The following is a 15,023-nucleotide window of genomic DNA, read 5'->3' as shown; positions in this document are numbered from 1 at the left end:
TTTCCTTTTCAATAAATTAGCAAAGATTACTAACATTCTGTTTTCACTTTGTCATTATGGGGTATTGAGTGCAAAATGATGGGGAAAAACTTGAATTTTATTTTATTTTAGCACAAGGCCTCAACATAATAAAATGTGAAAAAAGTGAAAGGGTTTGCAGACTTTCCGAATACACCGTATATATGTATATACATTTTTCGTAGGATTTGTTTTTTGAGGAGGTGGATCCTTTTTATTGGTCTTTGTATTTGATTACCCGTATAGGTTTAGTCTCACTAGAGGCAACTGTTGGCAGTCCAAACAAAAATGGCATTTGTAGCTTGGTGTCAGAAAATGGAGCTCAGAAGGGATAAAGATATATTATTAAATTGGCACAGAATATCGGATGTAAAAAACAGATTCACTTCAGGTTAGATAAAAAGATTTGCTACACGTTACTTTTGTATTACCACAAAATTGACATACCAAGATATGTAGTAGGTGCCTGGAACGAGCACCTTCCAGAAAAATGTTGGGAGATTCTCTAGATTTTGGGTAAGCAATTAGGGTATGTTCAAACGTTTAATAAAAAAAACGTCTGAAAATACAGAGCTGTTTTGAAGGGAAAACAGCTCCTGATTTTCAGCCGTTTTTTAAGCAACTTGCGTTTTTTGCGGCCGTTTTTGGAGCGGTTTTTCTATTGAGTCAATGAAAAACGGATCCAAAAACGGCTCAAGAAGTGACATGCACTTCTTTTTATGGGGTGTCCTTTTACACGCCGTTATTTGAAAATGAGGCGTAAAAAAACGCACCGTCGGAACAGAACACCGTATTTCCCATTGAAATCAATGGGAAGATGTTTGTAGGAGTTCTGCTTCCGATTTTTCATCCATTTGCGGCCCAAAAAACAGCTGAAAAAAGCCTGTATCAACATACCCTTGATGTAACTTGGAAACTTTGGCAATTTTTTTAAATACTCTTCTCTTCGTTACTGGCGCCTAAATCAGCCCTCACAGGCCGATTCGGCTTTTCTTCAACTCAAAGAATTTTTCTCTGCTGCCCCTGTATTGCAGAATCAGGACGACTCCAAGCAATTCTTTCTTGAGGTGCATACCTCTTCTGCTGGTGCAGGTGCAGTCCTGATGCAAAAACATCCTACCGGTAAGGCCTCATGCACACGACCGTATTTTTTCCCACCCGTAAATACTGGCGTAAATACGGGTCCGGTGTCACACGTATTCCACCCGTTTTGCACCAGTATTTACGAACCCGTGCTCGTAAATATGGGTCCGGTGTCACACGTATTCCACCCGTATTTACGAGCAAGTTTTTGGCGGCAAAATAGCACTGCACTAATCGGCAGCCCCTTCTCTCTATCAGTGCAGGATAGAGAGAAGGGACAGCCTTTTCTGTAATAAAAGTTAAAGAAATTCATACTTACCCGGCCGTTGTCTTGGTGACGCGTCCCTCTCTTCACATCCAGCCCGACATCCCTGGATGACGCGGCAGTCCATGTGACCGCTGCAGCCTGTGATTGAACTGTGATTGGCTGCAGCGATCACATGGCCTGAAACGTCATCCAGGACGTCGGGCCGGATGTCGAGAGGGACGCGTCACCAAGGCAACGGGCGGGAGACCGGACTGGAGGAAGCAGGAAGTTGCCGGTAAGTATGAACGTCTTTTATTTTTATTTTTTACAGGTTTATACTGATCGGTAGTCACTGTCCAGGGTGCTGAAAGAGTTACTGCCGATCAGTTAACTCTTTCAGCTCCCTGGACAGTGACTATTTACTGACGTCGCTTAGCAACGCTGCCGTAATGACGGGTGCACACATGTAGCCACCCGTTATTACGAGAGCTCTATAGACTTCTATGGACTGTCCGTGCCGTTATTACGGCCAGAAATAGGACATGTTCTATCTTTTTTAACGGAACGGGCACCTTCCCGTGAGAAAACGGGAAGGCACCCGTCGCCAATAGAAGTCTATGAGCCCGTTATTACGGGTCGTGATTACGACCCGTAATAACGGGAGTTTTTACGGTCGTGTGCATGAGGCCTAAGACTGTAACCTGCAGCTTCTTCTCCCAGTTTTTTCCTGCTCTGAAGAATTACTCTACAGGAACTCCTGGCCATTAAATTGGCATTGGAAGAGTGGAGACATGTGCCAGAAGGGGCCCTGCATCCTGTAATTATCTTCACAGATCAAAAAAAATGTGGTCAATCTACAGACCGACCAGTGCCATACACTGCACCTCTAATTATAATAGCACCATACACCATGTCACACACACACACACACACACACACACACACACACACACACGCACGCACGCACACACACACACACACACACACACTGTGCCCCCTGTAGATAGTGCCTGCCATAGAGCCCCCTGTAGATAGTACCTGCCATAGAGCCCCTGTAGATAGTGCCTTCATATAGACCACCCCTGTATATAGTGTCCCTCAAATAACTCCCCCAATAGTGCTCTACAGATAGCCCACCCCTGTATATAGCCCCCTGTAGATATAGCCCACCCCTGTATATAGTACTCTACAGATAGCCCAACCATGTATGTAGCCCCCTGTAGATATAGCCCACCCCGTATATAGTGCTCCACATATAGTCCACCCCTGTATATAGTGTTTAACACATAGCCCACCCCTGTATATAGCCCCCCTTGTACATATAGTCCACCCCTGTATATAGTGCTCCACTAGATAGTCCAGCCCTGTATATAGTGCTCCACAGATAGCCCACCCCTGTATATACTATATACAAGGGTGGGCTATCTGTGGAGCACTATATACAGGGGTGGACTATATGTACAAGGGGGCTATATACAGGGGTGGGCTTTCTGTGGAGCACTATAGGGGGAGCTATTTGTGGGATACTATATACAGGGGTGGGCTATATCTACAGGGGGACTATATACAGGGGTGGGCTATATCTACAGGGGGACTATATACAGGGGTGGGCTATCTACAGGGGGACCATATATACAGGGGGACCATATCTACAGGGCTGGGCTATACACAGGGCTGGGCTATACACAGGGCTGGGCAATACACAGGGCTGGGCTATACACAGGGGGACCATATCTACAGGGGGACCATATCTACAGGGGGACCATATCTACAGGGCTGGGCTATACACAGTTCTGGGCTATACACAGGTCTGGGCTATACACATGGCTGGGCTATATCTACAGGGGTGGGCTATATCTACAGGGGTGGGCTATATCTACAGGGGTGGGCTATATCTACAGGGGTGGGCTATACAGGGCTGGGCTATATACAGGGCTGGGCTATATACAGGGGGACTATATCAACAGGGGGGGCTATATACTGGGGTGGGCTATCTATGGAGCACCATATACAGGGGTGGGCTATATCTACAGGGGTGGGCTATATCTACAGGGGAGGCTATATACTGGGGTGGGCTATCTATGGAGCACCATATACAGGGGTGGGCTATATCTACAGGGGCTATATACTATAGCCCACCCCTGTATATGGTGCTCCATAGATAGCCCACCCCAGTTTATTGCCCCCCTGTAGATATAGTCCCCCTGTATATAGCCCACCCCCTGTAAATATAGCCCCCCTGTAGATATCGTCCCCCTGTAGACAGACACCCCCCATAGATAAAGTCCCCCCCCTAGATAAAGTCCCCCTTGTAGATAAAGTCCCGTCCCCCCCCCCCGCAGATACAGCCACACACTTCTATTACAATTTAAAAAAAACAAAAAACTATTCAAACTCACCTTATTCCCGCTCCCACGCCGTCCGGCAGCCATGGAGACCTGCTCTCTTCTACGTAGGTCTCCAGGGGGTTGAATACAGCGTCTATAAGAGGCGCTGATTGGCTGGGCAGGATGACTTTCCCTGTCAGTCAGTCAGCGTCTTTCATCGACGGAAGCTTCACTGGTACAAAAGGTTCCAGTTGCTTCATTCGTGGAAAGGGGCTGAATGGCCGGGCACGGAACGTGCCCGGTCATTCATTGCTTCTAATTGTACCTGTGTCATTGCGACACACGTACAATTATAGTGCAGGAGGAGGTGGCGCTGGCGCCCCCCTCTAAGCTGCGCCCGGGGCACATGCCCCGCCTGCCCCCCCTAGCTACGCCCCTGTCATTCTATTCTTACAATTCCTTTGTATTGTAATTTTATAATTCTAATCAAAACAATTTTGGGGAATTGCAAAGTTGCATTTTTTTTAAACACTGTACATTACCGACAGAAAAGAGCTGTACTGGACCATAGTATAATAACCACAACTTTAGTAATGCATCATAATTTATTAATCAAACATCATAGATCTAAAATTACTTATTTTTTTATATACCAGAACATAATACAACATTAGGTAGTCACTATAACTTATTGCATATGAGATACTTATGTGTGTGATCAGCGTTAGAGTGGCCCAACAGAGGATCCTCTGGTGGGCCCAGGCACCAAGCCAATTCCCTCCGGCTGCAGAGCAGAGAGCCATTGACTACCTGCCTCGCCGTATACACTTGTAGGCCACATGCTGTTTAAGGCCTGTGACCTACTATAAGTCGGGAAGATGCAGAGGACGTCAGTGACCTGGCCATGAACAGCAGGCAGAGGACCTATACGCTCATCATAGGAATGGGGTTAAAGGGGTTTTCCAGTCCCAAAAAATTAATGGCCTACCCTCAGTATAGGACATCAATATGTGATCGGTCGGGGGCCGGCTCCTGAACCCCCTCCGATCAGCTGTTTTGAAGGGGCCGCAGTGCTTGTGCAAGCGCTGCTTCCCCTTCATTTCTACTTGCTCACTATGAATCGTCGACACACATGTGGCTGTGGTTCATAATATCACACCCTTCTCCCATTCAAGTGCACAAAGCGGGACTAACTTCTCTATGAGGGGCATAAAGGGGGCCTAATTACTATATAGGGGAACAACGGATGCCTAACTACTGTATGGGGCCCAAAGTGGGACGTGAGTACTATAAGGGGGCAAAAAGGGGGACCTAACTACTACTACTACTACTTTGGGTAATAAAGGGGGCCTACCTACTACATAGGGGCACTGTCATGATCTGTGGGTATGTGAACCCACTGGGCCATACCGGGATAGCAGCTGGCCAACAGAGTACCAAGTCAATATATAAATAGTCCATGCACAAGTCCTACTTGTAGTAGTTCAGACAGTAGCAACGGCTAGGCACAGGTGGGACCTTGGTATTAGACACCAGACGTGATGTAACACAGCAGACGGAACCGGTGGCACAACACTACTCCAACAGTTTTAAGGCACAGAAACAAATAGCACGGGATACACAGTACAGGTAGCAAGGCACGGGAACAGGATAACACTAAGAGACCATTTGCAAGACTAACATTGGAAAACACACCAACGCTCAAGCAATGAGCAATGGGGTAGAGGGATCATTGGCTAATTACTGATATTTCCCATGTGCGCACGCTGGCCCTTTAAGGCTGGGCAGTAGCATGCGCGTGCACCCTACGGGACACAGCAGACCGAAGCGGTAGTGAGCGCTGGCGTCTCCTGGGGAGGAGATGCAGGCCAGCCCTCACAGATCCAAGACTGCGGGCGTCGGGGGTGAGTAATCCCGACGGTCCGCGGCCATGGACGCTACAGGCACAAAGGGGGCCTAACCGTTATACGACGGCACAAATGGTACTTAACTACTATATAGGGTCACAAAGGGCACCTGACTACTCTATGGGGGACACAAAGAGGACCTAACTACTATATAGAGGGGCAAAAGGTTGAATAACTACTATATATGGGCCCAGGTTTGTTTGTTTTTTTGCAGATTGCTCATATCCCTGTCCAGCTGCGATTGTTCCTCTCTAATTTAAGGAGGTGACCTTAATTGTATACATGATCTGGTCTTAGATCGCCATGGTAAGCCTCTTCAGGTGTCATTCAATTTCTGATTGATCATCTGGATGTCTTTGATTACTGGGATCATCCCACAGATAAGAATTTGTCACATTTCTCAAATGTGCATAATACAGACTCTAGGATAGACTATTAGTTGATTTGCTCTTCACTTATTCGCTCTGTTAGGAAAGCTGAATTGTCCAATATTGTTATCTCGGACCATGCCCGTTACTGCTCACACTAATATTACATACATTTAAGTCCAGAGCCACACATTGGCATTTCCCTTACTATTACTACTCCTCTACTCCCCTACAAATGTAAAGGTTTTCTGCTACGATAATGGGAGACGTTTAAAGATGATAACCTTTGTAGTAAAGATGATATGCCACTTTTATAGTCCACTTTGAAAGCAGTGCTATTGCCTATACATCATATTGCATATGTCAGCACAAAACGTGTATCACATCATGGAGTGATGCCAATTCCCATCTAACGGAAACTTATCGTAACTACATTGCAAATAATACTCCAACCAATAGGCATTTGTACATAGCGGCAAAATCTGCATTGGACATGCTCTCCAATGAGAGGGCTTGAAGTGGAATATGTAAGAAATAATTTTTTTTCGTTGGGGTAACAAACCTGGATGTTTATTGACTTCCTTAACTAAACCCTTTAGAAAGGCTACCAAGATACGTAAAATACATTCATGGCAGGGAGTGACATATACAGATCCCCTACTCCATCGTAGAAGAATTTAGTAAATTCCATGAGAATTTATATAAAGCAACTTCTGATAATTTTGACAATAATTTAACTTTACTGTGAACCGCAAATCCACCCAAGTTAGCTGTAGAACAGAGAACAACTTTAGACTTCCCGATTATTAAAGAAGAAATTTTATGTGCCTTAAAGAGGCTCTGTCACCAGATTTTGCAACCCCTATCTGCTATTGCAGCAGATAAGCGCTGCAATGTAGATTACAGTAACGTTTTTATTTTTAAAAAACGAGCATTTTTGGCCAAGTTATGACCATTTTTGTAGTTATGCAAATGAGGCTTGCAAAAGTCCAAGTGGGTGTGTTTAAAAGTAAAAGTCCAAGTGGGCGTGTATTATGTGCGAACATCGGGGCGTTTTTAATACTTTTACTAGCTGGGCGTTCTGATGAGAAGTATCATCCACTTCTCTTCAGAACGCCCAGCTTCTGCCAGATCACGCTGTGACGTCACTCACAGGTCCTGCATCGTGTCAGACGAGCGAGGACACATCGGCACCAGAGGCTACAGTTGATTCTGCAGCAGCATCAGCGTTTGCAGGTAAGTAGCTACATCTACTTACCTGCTAACGCCGATACAGATAAGAATCCCATAAATGTAGAAAGTGAAAGCTAATAGCAAATAACAATTTGTATTGAAAGTAGAATAATTACAGATATAGGAAACCATGGTATGGACCAATATGAACAGGTATACTGGCCCATGAAGAGGTACACAGGCAGAGCAATAGATTGGCGTCCACACCGACGCATGTTTCGGCATACTTGCCTTTTGCCCAAATTGGATTTGTCCATGGAAAGTTTATTACTTATAATATCAGAACCGCAATTGGGCAATAGCCTCAACCCTCTCTGCTAAATTGAAAAAATACATACTTTTAGGTCTTGATGCAGACAATGCTTTAGATAGGGTTTCCTGGACGCATTTAATCCATATTTTAAAATGTTGTCACTTTGGGAAAGAATTCTTGACTACTATCCATGACCATGCTTCCACAACTTGGCTGAATAAATATGTTACTTTTTTTTTCCATTCAAAGAGGGACCCGCCAGGGATGCCTTTAATCTCTACTCTTTAATGTAACACTAGACCCCTTACTAGACTCTGATATATATATTTGATCCAAAAACTGCAATACCAGATATTAAGCTGATTCCTGGTGCATCCCTTCCCCGTGGTAGGGTATATCCTCTCTCCTTGCCAGAGACTCTGTCCATATCCGCCTATTTGAAAGAGAACTTGGAGAGGGGCTTCATACAGAAGTTTTCCAAAAGAAGGATGGATCTCTTCGTCCTTGTATTGACTACCGAGGTCTCAACCAGATCACAGTGAAAAATAAATATCCGTTGCCACTGATCTCAGAACTGTTTGATCATATACGTGGCGCCAAGAGTTTTTCCAAACTAGACCTGCGTGGGGCTTACAACCTAGTCTGGATTCGCCAGGGTGATGAATGGAAGACTGCATTTAACACCCGTGATGGACACTCTGAATATCTAGTAATGCCCTTCGGCCTGTGTAATGCTCCCACGGTCTTTCAGGAGTTTGTTAATGACATTTTCCGTGACCTTGTCTATGTTTGTGTATTAGTCTACCTTGATGATATCTTGATTTTTCTCCAGATCCTATGACGCATCAGAGACATGTCTGTCATGTATTGTTGCGGTTAAGGGAGAATTGTCTGTACCCTAAGTTGGAAAAGTGCGTGTTTGAAAAACATGCTCTACCCTTCCTGGGCTATATCGTCTTAGTTGAGGTCTCGAGATGGATCCTGAAAAGGTAAAGTCTGTCCTGGAATGGCCACGCCCTCAAGGCTTGAGGGCCATACAGCGCTTTCTGGGATTGGCCAATTTTTACAGACAGTTTATTCCAAACTTTTCCTCACTGACTTCTCCTATCTCTAACCTCACTAAGAAGGGCATGAACGCCAAGGCGTGGACTCCTGAGGGAGAGTCCGCATTCAATAGCCTGAAGAGTGCCTTCATGTCAGCCTCTATCCTCCATCATCCAGATGTCTCTCTACAGTTCTCGTTGGAGGTGGACGCATCCTCTGTCAGTGCTGGTGCATTCCTGTTCCAGAGAGGCTCCAAGGGCAAGTCAATAGTATGTGGATATTTTTCTAAGCTCTTCTCTTCCGCAGAACGCAACTACTCGATTGGGGATCAGGAGTTACTGGCCATCAAATTGGCTCTGGTGGAGTGGAGCCATCTACTAGAAGGCTCAGCTCATCCCATCCTGATTTTTACAGACTATAAGAACCTCACCTATCTTCAGACGGCCCAACGGCTGAACCCTCATCAGGCCAGGTGGTCACTGTTCTTTACCAGGTTCCAGTTTGAGCTCCATTATCGCCCGGCTGACAAGAATGTGAGGGCCGATGCCTTGTCCAGGTCTTTCGAGACAGAAGACACCATGGGAATTCCACAGAACATCATTGATCCGTCTTGCATTGTCTCTGTCAATCCCCTGCAAGTTGGGGACATTCCTCCAGGGAGGACTCTTGTGCGCCTGGCTGACCGTGGAAGAATCCTCCGCTGGGGACACTATTCTAGACTGGCAGGTCATGCGGGGACCGTAAGATTCAGCATCTGATTTCTCATCATGTCTGGTTGGCCACGCTGCACAAGGACATTATGGACTTTGTTTCTTCCTGTTTAGTATGTGCAGCCAACAAGGTCGCTCACTCCAGACCTGCTGGTCTGCTCCAGCCATTGCCTGTGCCCAATGCCCCCTGGCAGCATATAGCTATGCACTTTATTACGAATCTGCCTCTCTCTGCCGGATGCAGTACTGTCTGGGTGGTGGTGGATCTATTTTCAAAGATGGCCCACTTCGTTCCTCTGGCCGGTCTTCCTTCTGCTCCTCTGCTTGCCAAGTTGTTCATCCAACACATCTTCCGCCTGCCCGGCTTGCCACAGCATATTGTGTCTGATCGGGGGGGCTCAGTTCACCTCGAAGTTCTGGAGATTCCTCCTCGGACTCCTAGGTATAAAATTGGACTTTTCCTCGGCCTACCATCCTCAGTCCAATGGTCAGGTCGAGAAGATCAATCAGATCTTGGAGAACTACCTACGCCACTTCATCACCAAGCAGCATGATGACTGGGTGCAGTTGCTTCCATGGGCTGAGTTCTCTTACAACAATCACACCAGCGAGTACACACAGAAGAGACTGCTCCTTATTGTCTATGGCCAGCACCCACGAATTCCTCTCCCGGTCCGTGTTACGTCTGAAGTGCCAGCTGCTGACGCGGTCTTTGGGGACTTTCTGCAGATCCGGCAGCAGACTCGATCCTCCATCCTTCTGGCGGTCGACCGCATGAAGCAGAAAGCGGACACAAGGAGAAGAGAACCCCCTCAGGTTCTTCCTGGCACAAAGGTCTGGCTGTCCTCCAGGAATATTCGACTGAGGGTGCCGTCGTACAAATTTGCTCCCAGGTTCCTCGTCCCTTTGAGATCCTGCAGCAGATCAACCCTGTCGCCTACAAGCTTCGGCTGCCTCCTACCCTCAAGATCCCCAACTCCTTCCATGTTTCTCTCCTGAAGCCAGTGGTTCTGAACCGCTTTACCAAGGTTTACTTCGAGGTTAAGGAGATCTTGGACATTAAAAAAAGTAAGAGGAAGAAGCTTTTATTTATTATATTGGAAGGGGTTTGGTCCAGAAGAGATGTCCTGGGAGCCAGAGGAGAATCTCAATGCCCCTACCCTAATTAAGAGGTTTCTCTCTCATTCTGATCCCAAGAGGAGGGGGCGTAAGAGGGGGGATACTGTAACATCCATGGTCGCTGACCACAAACTCCTTCCATTCAGTCTACGCCCTTCTCTCAAGAGATGTCTGCACAAACGGCCGTCCTGCTCCACAGTGACCACCAGGGTACGCTCACGAGCTCAGTCCAGACTTAAGAAGCCAGAGTACACGCATGTTGGTGATTGAGCTAATTGCTCCAGAGCACCCTGGGCTATAAGAATGTCCCAGCCCCATCCTCCCACGCCTGAGTGTTGTTGTCGTATTCTAAGTCTGTCTTGGAAATGGCCCCCTAGTGTTTCCTGTTCCCAGTGTTCCCTGTTCCTGTATGCTCTAACCTGTATCCTGATCTAGTGCCGTGCTTAGCTGTAGCCATGCTGTGCTGTATACCACACCTGCTCTGCTTCTCCGCGCCTTACGTCTACCTGCTGCCTAGTTCCTGCCAAGCCTGCCTTGCTACTGTCCGTGCTGCCACAGGTACCCTATATAAACTATAGACTCTGACCTGCGCCCTGTTGGCCAATTGCCATACTACTAAGGCGGTACGGCCCAGTGGGTCCACGAACCTTACGTGACATGTATATAGTGGCAGACACCCCCACGTAGATAGCGCCAGGCACCCCCTATTAATAGCACCAGACACGCCCCCTGTAGATAGCGCCAGATATACCTCCCCTCCATTGGTGCTCCCCCTAAGAGCGGAATCCCCAGCCAGAGTATTGCCGACGCTCTGGTCGGGGATTCCACTCCAGGGGGACCCCCTGACGTCACTGTCCATATATGGCCTTCACACGCCAGTTTTTCACTGTCATGTGAATGTAGCCTTAGGCATTAGGTTACCATCTAATTTGCAACATTTATATACTTTGAATGTCACTCCAGTCATTAAGAATGTTATTTCATTACTCTCTCAGTGGAAACATTTTCATTTATCTAATTCTGGATGCTATCATTGACTTAAAATGATCGTATTCCTAAGCTTCTTTATGTATTTTAAACAATGCCTGCATTACTCAAATCCTCAGATGACAAACTCTTACTTACACATTTAAGGTCTTTTATCTTGAAAGGGGGATTGACTTATAGAATCCGCCCTTAAAAATTACAGCAATTTAAAGCAGATGGTGGAGTTAACCTTCCTAACTTTACATTTTATTCGCTTGCAGCACATTTGCGATATGTGGCAGATTGGCTTAGAAAGACCTATCACTTCACAAATGTGCTTTTGGACAAAAATAGTTTTCCCCTTTATCGCCTTGAGGCCCTCCTCCGGGACAATCCTCTGTTATGGTCCACCAATCTAGCACGGCGAGGAGTGAGGAAAGTTACCGTACCATTATTCATTGTTGCTTCCTTTTGTGGGCAACCTGTTATTTTTAGCAAGCAAGCCGCCTCCTATATACCGAGTGCTACTGTAGCAGGGCTGTACTTTATTGATGAATTTCCTGGTGTACACAATATAGGGTCTTGTCTTACTCTGCAGCGTGTGAAAAATTCACGGTGTTGAGGGAGAACATTTTGTATATCTACAAATGCGCAGCTATGTAGGTCAGGTAATGACACAATTAAATGCAGATACACTAGACCAGGGGTCTCAAACTTGGCCGAGTAAGTGGGCCACATATAGAAAAAATGTGAAGTTGACGGGCCGCATTACTTTCAAATTTGATACAATACAAAATTATTGTTAATTAAGTAGTTATTTGAAGTACTATACCAATACTACATTACCATAATACTACTACATTACTATAATAATACTGCATTACTATAACATTACTATAATAATACTACATTACTATAATAATACTACATAAACTACATTACATTACTATAATAAAACTACATCGTGTTCCAAATTATTATGCACATTGGATTTAAGTGTCATAAACATTTAATTATTAGTTTTTCAATTAAACTCATGGATGGTATTGTGTCTTAGGGCTCTTTGGATCATTGAAATCAATCTCAGACACCTGTGATAATTAGTTTTCCAGGTGTGCCCAATCAAAGGAAAACTACTTAAGAAGGACGTTCCACATTATAAAGCAGGCCACAGGTTTCAAGCAATATGGGAAAGAAAAAGGATCTCTCTGCTGCCGAAAAGCGTGAAATAGTGCAATACCTTGGACAAGGTATGAAAACATTGGATATTTCAAGAAAAATTAAGCGTGATCATCGTACTGTGAAAATATTTGTGGCTGATTCAGAGCACAGATGGGTTCGTTCAGATAAAGGCATAATGAGGAAGGCTTCTGCCAGACAAATTAATAGGATTAGGAGAGCAGCTGCTAAAATGCCATTGCAAAGCAGCAAACAGGTATTTGAAGCCACTGGTGCCTCTGGCGTCTCGCGAACCTCAAGGTGTAGGATCCTCCAGAGGTTTTCAAGTGTGCATAAAGCTATTATTCGACCACCCCTAAACAATGCTCACAAGCAGAAACGGTTGCAGTGGGCTCAGAAATACATGAAGACTAATTTTCAAACCATTTTGTTTACTGATGAGTGCCGTGCAACCCTGGATGGTCCAGATGGAAGGAGTAGTGGAAGGTTGGTGAATGGCCACCATGTCCCAATAAGGCTGCGACATCAGCAAGGAGGTGGCGGAGTCATGTTTTGGGCTGGAATCATGGGGAGAGAGCTGGTAGGTCCCTTTAGGGTCCCTGACGGTGTGAAAATGACCTCTGCAAAGTACGTAGACTTTATGACTGACCACTTTCTTCCGTGGTACAAAAAGAAGAACCGTGCCTTCCGTAGCAAAATGATCTTCATGCATGACAATGCACCATCTCATGCTGCAAAGAATACCTCTGTGTCAATGGCTGCTATGGGCATAAAAGGAGAGAAGCTCATGGTGTGGCCCCATGTTCCCCTGACCTCAACCCTATTGAGAACCTTTGGAGCATCCTCAAGCAAAATATCTATGAGGGTGGGAGGCAGTTCACATCAAAACAGAAGCTCTGGGAGGCTATTCTGACATCCTGCAAAGATATTCAAGCAGAAACTGTCCAAATACTCAAAAATTCAATGGATGCAAGAATTGTGAAGGTGATATCAAAGAAGGGGTCCTATGTTAACATGTAACTAGGCCTGTTAAGTTTTTTTTGATTGAAAGAGCTTTTGATTTCTGTAAATATGACCTCCTGATGCTGCAAATTCAAGGAATTACCATTTTAGTTCTCTTTACAACCTTTAAAATGTTTTGATCTCTGTTGTGCATAATAATTTGAAACAGTGCATTTAGAGTTTTTTTACTTTTAAAATAAATCTGTTATCATTAGGAGATTTGTTCAATAAAATTTGCATTATACTCCAAGGGTTGATGGCTTGAAGATTATACTGACTGTCATTTGCATCGACTATTTAGGAAAATCTGCGAAAAATAACATTTGCATAATAATTTGGAATGCGGTGTACATTACTATAACAATACTACATTACAATAACAATGCTGCATTACAATACTGATACTACATTACTATAACAATACTACATTACTATAATAATACTACATTACTATAATAATACTGCTAGGTTTAAACTTAACGTAAATTTGCGAGTTTACTCCATGTGCTTATTTTAGCAATCCAGTTTTCCAGTTTGTGTCGCTAAATGCAGTCCGGCGGCTCAGTTGGCAGCATTTTGCAGACACACGAATGTCAAGATTGGGCAGCCCCTTTTTAGATAATGGCACAGTGCCATCTGTAGATAATGCCACAGTGCCCTCTGTAGATAATGGCACAGTGCCCTCTGTAGGTAATGCCACACCCCCCTAGATAATGCCATAGTTCCCTCCGTAGATGCCACCCAACTAAATAATGCCACAGTGCCCTCTATAGGTAATACCACAGTGCCCTCTGTAGATACCGCCACAGTGCCCTCTGTAGATACTGCCACAGCGCCCTGTGTAGATATTGCCACAGTGCCCTCTGTAGATACTGCCACAGTGCCCTCCCTCTAGGAGAGGAATCCCCAGCCATGTCCATAGACAATGACGTCAGGGGATCCTCCTGGACTGGAAGGTGATTTCAGGGGCAACCCCAGAGCCGGTGTCTCAGAGCAGAGCACTATTTTAGGCTCTGCCCCGGAATTCTGGGGAAGGCACTGATATCAGTGTCCATATATGGACAGTGATGTCAGGGGCTTGCCCAGATCTGGAGTCCACGAGCAGAGCAGCTTCTAGCACTAAAATTACTGTCAAAATATGCACAGTGATGTCAGGAGCTTCCCCAGAGCCGGTGTCCAGGGCAGAGCGCTAGTATATGCTCCACTCCGGGACTCTGTGGAATCCCCTGACATCACTGTCCATATATGGACAGCGATGTCTGGGGCTTCCCAGTGCTGGAGTCCTGGGCAGAGCGTTCTGCTCCAGAACTCTGTGGAATCCCCTGATATCACTGTCCATACGTATTTGCACAGTGATGTCAGGGGCTTCCCCAGAGCCAGAGTCCCAGAGAAGAGCGACTAGCACTCTGCGCTCTTGCTGGGACTCCAGTTCTGCTCCTGATATCACTGTCCAAATATGGACAGTAAAGTCAGGGCAACCCCAGAGCCGCAGTCCTATACTAGCGCTCTGCCCGGGACTCTGGCTCTGGGGAAGCCCCAGATATCGCTGTCCATATATGGACAGCGT

The sequence above is a fragment of the Rhinoderma darwinii genome, chromosome 10 (genome assembly GCF_050947455.1).
Source record: "Rhinoderma darwinii isolate aRhiDar2 chromosome 10, aRhiDar2.hap1, whole genome shotgun sequence".
Classification (NCBI taxonomy): Eukaryota; Metazoa; Chordata; class Amphibia; order Anura; family Rhinodermatidae; genus Rhinoderma; species Rhinoderma darwinii.
This window is presented reverse-complemented; position numbering follows the sequence as displayed.